The following is an 8388-nucleotide window of genomic DNA, read 5'->3' as shown; positions in this document are numbered from 1 at the left end:
AGATTATAATCATATCTTAAACGGATTGTTGGAGCTTGTTATTTAAGATTTGATGGGATTGTTAATTGACTATTCCTCTGAGTCTAACTCCAGGTACGGATATTAAGAAAGGCTATCTAAGCTATCTGAGCCATGGATCCATGATGCCAGACCCTATGAGGTACAGATATGGAAGGCCTGTGAAGTATGGGTATGGAAGGTCGGGAGAACGACTGTTCCGCATGAGCTCAGGTAGGATTCTCCTGACTCGACCCTCCCAGTGACACCTGGCAGACTCTGAGCTGGGCTCAATGCAGATTGCAGCTTGGTATACATTTTTCCCAGAACTGACATTCTGAAGTTGGGGAAAATCATTCCCTCATTACAGTTTTGTCCCTATTCTTGGTGGCAAGTTTCAATAATCAAAAGTTTTGAAGATACAACAACACATCTATTAAATACTTGATTCTGGAACATTTAAGTTACTATAAGATAAAGCTATTAGGCTTAGGATTTAGCATAGGTATTCCTGTATAAGTCAGGGTCCTTTAGTTCCTTGTAATAATGTGAGGACAAGTAGGTCAAGGATTTGTGGGAATATTATTCTGTTATTTAGTTAGAATCACACTTGTCTCAGCTTTCTCATAATTAGCTAATGTTAAAAGGAGAATAGTTTCTGGACTACTTGGTAAATATTTTAATTGTTGTAACTGTTAGTATAATGTGAATCCCTTAGTGAAATCCCATCCTCCTGGTGGAGGAATTAAGAATGGATTAATGCAAAAATATAAGAAACTACATTTAATGTGTGACCATGACAATTGACCAGGACTCCAATTTTAATTTTGTAAGAATGATAAGGGTTCAGGACGGGTAATTTAAATTGTCTCTAAGGTTCCTTTTGTAGGAAAGTGAACGAAAGAAGGCAGAAGAGAAAGAGCCTGGAATGTGATGCTGAGGATGGATGGATGGAAAACAACCAGAGGACTTCCATCAGATGGTATAACCCCTGCCAGACAACAGTGTGAAAAGAGACTTTTGGACTTTGGAAGGGACAATTGTTTGTTATTGTTTTCTTTTGAATCCCTGTGTCTGCACTCATGAAGGGACTGCCCTTTAGGGTATGTTGTCAATGCAACCATATACATTCTTATTACTTCCTTGTATTTTGTAACTAAGCTAAGATGATAAGATTAGACACAAAACCTCTGGAAGGAGTCAGGTTGATGGTGTTATGGAATAAAAGATAGGAACCTGTACCCGAAATTACTCAAGATGGAGTGGGACCAACCAGAGACTTAGAAAGCCAATGTGAGGCCATGCTCAAGATGTTTGAAGAAAAAGAGTGTGAAAGAATGTTAAATTGTTTTAGTGAGAAACCACAGTAGGCTAAAAGAAAGAGGGGAAAATACTTTTAGAGGAAATTTTATATCTCTAGTGTAATTTTATTTGCAAGATAAATTTATTGCTAAATTTAATGTAATGAGTTGTAAAGCAGAAAAGATCTTGCTGTTTTGATCTGAATTTGTAGTTATTCCATTATTGAAGCAAAAGTTAACATTTGTAACTGAAAATACATGTAAAAGATTCAATTGCTAAAGTATCTCTTTCTTCCAGAGTAAATATAATCAGAGGATAAACAAGCTTTGTGAAACAAGGATATATGTCTACTATCTAGCTGTGAGGTTCAAGTCAGGAACCTCTTTTCTTAAAGGTGGTACAATTATGTTAGTAAAAGAATAAAAACTTATGAGGTATCTTGTCTATGGGAAAATATAAAGGACAGTGAACTAGTCTGAATAATGGATTATACTAGCCCATACTCACCCCACTTCTGGTCAATTTTTTTCTTACTTCTTTTTGGCCCTTGTTTATTTAATCTTTTTGCTAGATTTATGTCTTTTAGGCTCAGTACCCTTCACTTTCAGGTGATATCTCGGTCTGAATACCAACCACTCTCCAAGACCATGACCCATCACCCCCTGGACCTGATATCGGCCAGGCTCTGGACGCTGGCTACAGACCCCACCCCTTGAACGATGGTACCCTGAGAGTCAGGGACAGCTCTACACTCCTTCCCAGCAAGAAGCAGATTGGGAAGCTGAGATAATCACCCTTGTCCCCAAATGAATTTGGGTATCATCTGTTTAAGGGGGGAATGATGGGGTGCTTGGGATCTATGTTTGTAAAACCACTTTGTAAACTCAATTTGTAATACAAATTTGTAATGTCAGGAATGATGGGGTGCTTGGGATCTATATTTGCAACATCAGTCTGTAAAACTTTGTAATACCAATTTATAAAACCAGTTTGTAAAATCATACTCCATTCCCCCTTTGGGGGCCCTGATTCAAAAAGTGACCACTTATGGGGTCCCCATTTTTACTTTGATCTCTGTGACCTAGGGAACTTTCATTGTGCTAAATGGGGTTGTGAGACCCTGGCCACTTGGCTTCCTAACGGGCAGGACCACTTGATTACCTTACGGCATAACTTTGTCCCTTCTAAATGTACTCTCAAACGGTGTAATCCCATGATCCCAACTGTTAAGCATCCTACTGATCCTACTTGGAAACTGGGCCACTCTTGGGGCCTGCGAATGTATGTCTATGGCTGGGATAATGGTGGCCTCTTTACCATTAAGAAACAGGTGGTTCCTGTCCCCAGGATACCTATTGGTCCCAACCCCACTCGTAACCCCCTGGCATGGCCCTGAACTGACTTCAAACCAGATAGGGGGCTAACCACCCCTTGAATCCAGGATTATAGCACCCCCTCACTTTCTGACCCCAGTTCTTCTGGTTTCCATACCCTGGATGCTGTATATTCCTTCTTAAATGCCTCCAGTCCTAATTTAACATCTTCCTGCTGGCTATGTGTGGACCCGGCACCCCTTTATTTTGTAGGGGTGGCTGCTCAAGCTAATTTGTCTGAGATTTCTAACTTTACCCTGTTTGACTCTTACCCTGCCTGCTCCTCCCCTACACATCCTCACAGTATTGAACCCTGAGTATGATGACTCAAGGGTCTGACCAAATAAAACGGGGGTAGTGAAATGCTCATGGCCTCATATACTAAACCCCTATATGTAACAAGTTTGGAAATTACTGAATTCTTCCTGAACTCATAGGTGCTTAACCAGGAGCCCCTCTCTCATGAGAAACAGACCTGGCCATACTTCCTGGTAAGATGTCAGAATGATCCCGGACATCTGGGTCTCACAATAAATCAGGGCAATGACTATACAACTGTCCAGACAAAGGCCTGGCTACAATGGATGTGTTTATCTACCATTATCAGACTAACTTTGTTTCCCACACCTATTTTTGGCGGTTCTTGACTTTAAATATTCCCCCTTTCCCGATTATCAGAGCAGCTCTCCTAAGGTTTCCTTGGGAGATTGTCGCTGGCCAGCTCAATAAACTGATGCTCAGAATACTTGATTGGGCTTAGGGTCATTTTTTTTCTCTAAGTGGCCATTTCAGATCAATTTCTCTTTTTTTTCCTGTGAGTCCCTTAAGGTTAACATTATGCCTGCATTTCTTCATCCTTAGGATGATTTCAGGAAGAGCTTAGAAGTCTAAATCCTGTGCACAAATGTCCTACTGATGAGGGATAGCTCCCTCTAGGTTCAGCAGGAACTCTGATCTTACCTAAGACCAGAAAACCTGCAATAGCGTCTGGAAAGAATTCAAGGTCTCAGGCTTAATTGGAGTGAGAGTTGTAGAAGTTTCTTTTTACGCTTTGTAGAAGCGGGCATGAGTCCTTAGGGGACCTGCAAATGAGAGGGGTACAGGCTTTTACTTTTAAAGGGTAGGGCTGTCATTGTCAGGGCTGACTGGATGGATGTAAGAGACTTCAGTGCATAGATAAAGGTTAGGGCTGACTGAGAGGAACTTGTGACTTTATTGCATAGATAGTTTAGATGAGATTTGGTCCAGACCAAAGGAGACATGAGGCAAGGACAAAGGAGTATTTGGGCCAGACCAGAGGAGACATGAAGAGATTGAGTAAGAACAAAGGAATCACAAGTTGTTGCCTAGGCTGAGTGCAGATAGAGGGAAGAGGCAGAGTTTGACAATATAAATTGCAGTTACAATTGTACAAACTGGTTTTACAGATTGATGTTACAAATTGATTTAGACCCCAGGTACCCAATCACTAACACAGTTGGCAGCATTACTTTTGAAAAGTGAGTTTCCTTCAGGTTCTCCATTTTTTGCCTATGAGTCACTTAATATTAACATGATTTCTCCATTTATGGGACCTAGGATTATTCTAATGAAGAGCTGAGCAATCTCCCTTTTCTGGATAAATTTCATTTTGAAAAGCTCACTGGTATTTCAAAAAGGTGAGTTTCCAAAACTGAATTTGCTTAAGAAATTTATATAGATTGGGGGTGGGTGCATCAGTCAGGAGAATCCTGGTCTGGTGCCTCCAGATGGGCCAATGAAATGATTCCACTGCACTCCCAAGCCATCTTTCTTTGCAAGTGCTCCTACACATCTGTGCCAGTAAAAGAATAACTTGCTTCCATAAAGAAAGCTCTACATTTAGGGTCACTTTTGAGCCTCTGAGCAAACTGCAAGATTAGTAATTTTCTTACCCCAATGTTGCAGGGAAAAGACCAGAGGATAACACAGGTTAAGTGACTTGGTTACCTTGACAAGACTGGTAAGTGGATGAGTTGGGAGGTAAAGTCCAGGCTTCCTGATCCTACAGGTCAGGTTGTGACCACCAAGCATTTTGGAACGCTGCCTGTCAACCTTCGTTTTTCCCTTCCCTGCCACATATGTATTCATTCTTGCCATGCTTGACTTCCCTAAGAATTCATGGTCCACATAGCTAGAACTACTGGTCTTTTCAAAGTCCTTCTATTTGGAAACCCCTTATAAGACAACTTAGAAAAGTGAGGCCCTTGGGTTTTCCAAGGTCAAATCAAAAGTCTGTGTCTGATGTACACATTAGGTCCCCTGCTTGGCAGACTCCAGGTGCTGGCCACTGGCCACTGCTTTGAGTATCCATCTACCTCACTCATGTTTTATTCTTTCTTATTGTTCCCATTCCAGGTGTGCCAGGTCTTTTCCTTTCTGTTCAAGATTAATCACAATAAGAACAGCAACAAAAACAGCTAGAATAATAATTTCAACTACTAAATCAGAAACAAGCACAGCAAATATCATTGAAGGAGTACAGAGTGTGTATGTCATCTCCTTCTTCCCAGCAGCAGACCTCTGATTCCAATGCTTTTTGTAGTCCAATTGACAGAGGAATTAAATGATGCTAAGACATGGGAAGTTCCTCAGGCCAGGAGGAAAGACTTCATATGTGGCTGAGGTGGGATTGCTAGTTGGGCCTTCCTGGCTGCAAGTCCAAGGCTCTAAGACGTTTGGCCATCTGGCATCATTTCCATTCCCATACTTTATTTTTTTTCACCATTCCTTGGCTTACTTGGGCATTCATCTTCCACAAGACCCCATGTCCTGATTGGTTGATGCCAAACTGATAGACATGGACATGTTTTTTTTCCCCTCCATTTTTGTATTTCCTTGATATCATTTCATTTTTCCTCATCTACTTATATTTAAGGGTGGCAAATTAGTGGAAATTTCTTGGGGAAATGTTCTTGCAAGCTCAGATAACATTCTGGGGCTTCCCACACAGCCAGTTTCTCCTACCTTTGGCCTCTCAGTGCCTTAAGATTAACTTTATTTCTCTGTTGATTGGGTCTAGGATTATTCCCAGGAAGATCTGAGAAACCTTCCCCTTGTGGACAAAGGTCACAGTTTCTTTTCAAAGGTACATTTCCAGATTTGCATTTGTTTCAGAAATTTGAATAGCTTAGGTGGCGGGAGAGGGGGGGGCTAAGTCATGGAAAGCCAGGGAGTTTCCCTCCTGATGGACCTTTGAAATAGTTCCCCTGCACTCCTGACACATTTTTCCTTGAAAGTTCTCATGAACATCAGTAATAAGAAAATGAAATACTCCTTTGTATTTAATAAGCTCTACTTTGTGTGTGCCTTTTGAGCTGTAGAGCAAACTGATTGGTAGTTTTCTTGCTTTAATTTTACAGGTCAGAGAGCTGAGGAGGAGTGAGGTCACATGACTTGGCCCTCTTGATATGACTGGTAAGTGGATGAGTTGAAATGTGAAGTCCAGGCTTCCTTCAGGAACGTCCTCTTAGCGATTTGGGCCCCTGCTGGTTAGCTATTTATTTCTCCCTCTCCCACTACCACATATGTATTCATTCTTGCTGCTCTCCATTACCCAAAAAATTCAGGGTCCACATAGGCAGACCTATAGGCCTTTTCAGGGGTCCTTTCCTTGGAAACCCCTTATCAGAGAGGTGAGAGAGGTGAGGCCCCCAAGGTTTTCCTGGGCCTAATTGTAGCAGCAAGCACCCCAGCATCCCCAGGGTGGCTGCCAACACAGGTTCTTAGATCTGCTTTTCTGAAGGAAAGCAACTCAAAAGGGGTTAACAATCTTGCTTTAATCAATCAAACATATCATTTACCTAGTTCAGGGGAAAAGATCAGCACCCCGAACTTCAGAGTATACAGACAGGTTACCAGCAGTAGTTACAAGACAAATATTTCAAGAAGACAGGCCTCCAACCATTACATCCATACCTAGTCACAGTTACCAGAGATGGAAGCACCAATATCTGGGTTTTCAAAGCCAAGGGGCTCTCAACAGCTGCCCAGAGTCTCATCTGGTCAAATCACAGAACACTTCTCAAAGTGAACCCCAAAACAATGCCTCACATCAGGGATTATATAGCCTTCTCCTGGCTCATAGAATGCAACAACCCTCTGGACCCACTGTCCAATCACAAAGTATCTCCTGAAAAACAAGCCTCCCACCACAGGCTCCAGGTGCACTTAACCTAGGGGCAAGGAAGATATTAAATTTACATTTTTATTACACTAATCTAAAGAATGTGTCTGAGGTAGGCAACAGGTCCCCTGCTTGGATAATTCCAGATGTTTGCCACTGGACAATGCCCTGTGTGTGTCTCTACCTCAATCATATTTTATTCTTTTATGGCATTCTCATTTTTCTGGCTCCATCAAATGGAGTCATCAGGACAAATAGTTGCAAGTACTTGGGATCCAAGACAGTTGGGACAATGTGCAAGGCCTCTCATGCATTTGGTCTTGCCATCTCTTTTTCTCGAAGTCCCTTTGACTTCACATCATTTCTGTATATTCCCTTCCTAGGACAGAGATACCCTGGAAGATCTGAGAAGTGGTCCCTTCATTCACAACTGTCTTCAGGCAACCATCCCTCTTCCCTTCCAAATGTAAGTCTCTTCAGTTCTTTCTTTTGAGAAAAATGGATGCCCTTGGGCATGACATTGGACCTTGCCCAAAGGGTCTGCCATAATGTACTAGACAGATTCCTTTCTTCCACTGCAGCCCTGCCAGATCTTTTCCTTCCTGTTCAGGATCACAATAAGAACAGCAACAAAGGGGCTATAATCATAATTTCAACTATCAAATCAGCAACAGGCACAGCAAATATCATCTTGGCAAGTATGTCCACAAATGAGAAATGAGGATAGGTAGGCACCGGGAAAATTATGGGAGGGAAAGGGAAAAAAAAGTATTTTGGCAGGATAAAGGATGGGATCTTAAGTATTGTACTCATTCAGATGGGCATTCTAAATGTGATTTGAAGATCTCTAGGCTAGGAAAACCAGGGATTTTCAATGCTGTTGAGAGAGGCTTTGAAACAGGAAATAGAAGAGGAGGTGACTAGGTACCAGGTACACCTTTTAGGAAGACTAAAGCAGAACTTTCAAGGCTTTTAAAAATGAACATAATAAAGGATGATTTCTCTCCCTTTCTGACTGTGGCCAAGCTGGAGGGCAGACAAGACAAAAGAGAAGAAGAAAAATCAGTAGATAGTCTGAGTTATGATGGCTAAGGGAAGTGTCCGTTCAGGATATGAAAGAAACAAGCTTGAAAAAAGGAGATAAAGTTTAACCAAATTAGACACATGAGGAAATAAGGAGGAAGTTAAGAAAAGTTGTAGTCTCTTTTTTCACTGATAGTATGAATAGAATAGATGGCTTGAAAGTATAGGGTTGTAGGAATTTGGAAAGAGAAGTGAGGGTCTGATCTCATTCAGAGAATAAGAATATGAGAAATTATTTGGTTACTCATGATATGGAAAATATAGATATTTATTTACAGCACTGAATTACTTGGGGATAGCATAGCATTAGCGGGTCTATTTTAGTTCTTATGTGAGGATTATACATTGATAATTTCACTACCGCATAACAAAGGTATGTTTACAATTTCTGTGTTTCAGAAAAGTTTCACAGATCTTAAAAGAGGCAAAAATACAAGACTGTCGATTTAAATTTTTGGCAGTAGACCAACTGAAAGTAGCTTGGCCCTA

General features: G+C 41.2%; 1 long non-coding RNA gene across 1 annotated transcript; it reads left to right on the top strand.

The window, feature by feature from the left end:
- Positions 1-5066: 5066 nt before the first annotated feature.
- Positions 5067-7486, top strand: LOC138173605 (uncharacterized). Its single transcript, XR_011171446.1, has 4 exons — positions 5067-5180; positions 5713-5778; positions 6053-6107; positions 7200-7486. It is a non-coding gene; the product is annotated as an uncharacterized lncRNA (long non-coding RNA).
- Positions 7487-8388: the final 902 nt, after the last annotated feature.

Source organism: Petaurus breviceps, unplaced genomic scaffold (genome assembly GCF_028583685.1).
Source record: "Petaurus breviceps papuanus isolate PSGF00001 unplaced genomic scaffold, PetGlider_PUasm1.0 611, whole genome shotgun sequence".
NCBI classification, from domain to species: domain Eukaryota; kingdom Metazoa; phylum Chordata; class Mammalia; order Diprotodontia; family Petauridae; genus Petaurus; species Petaurus breviceps.
Note: the sequence above shows the minus strand (reverse complement) of the source record. Positions and strands in the feature narration are given on the sequence as shown.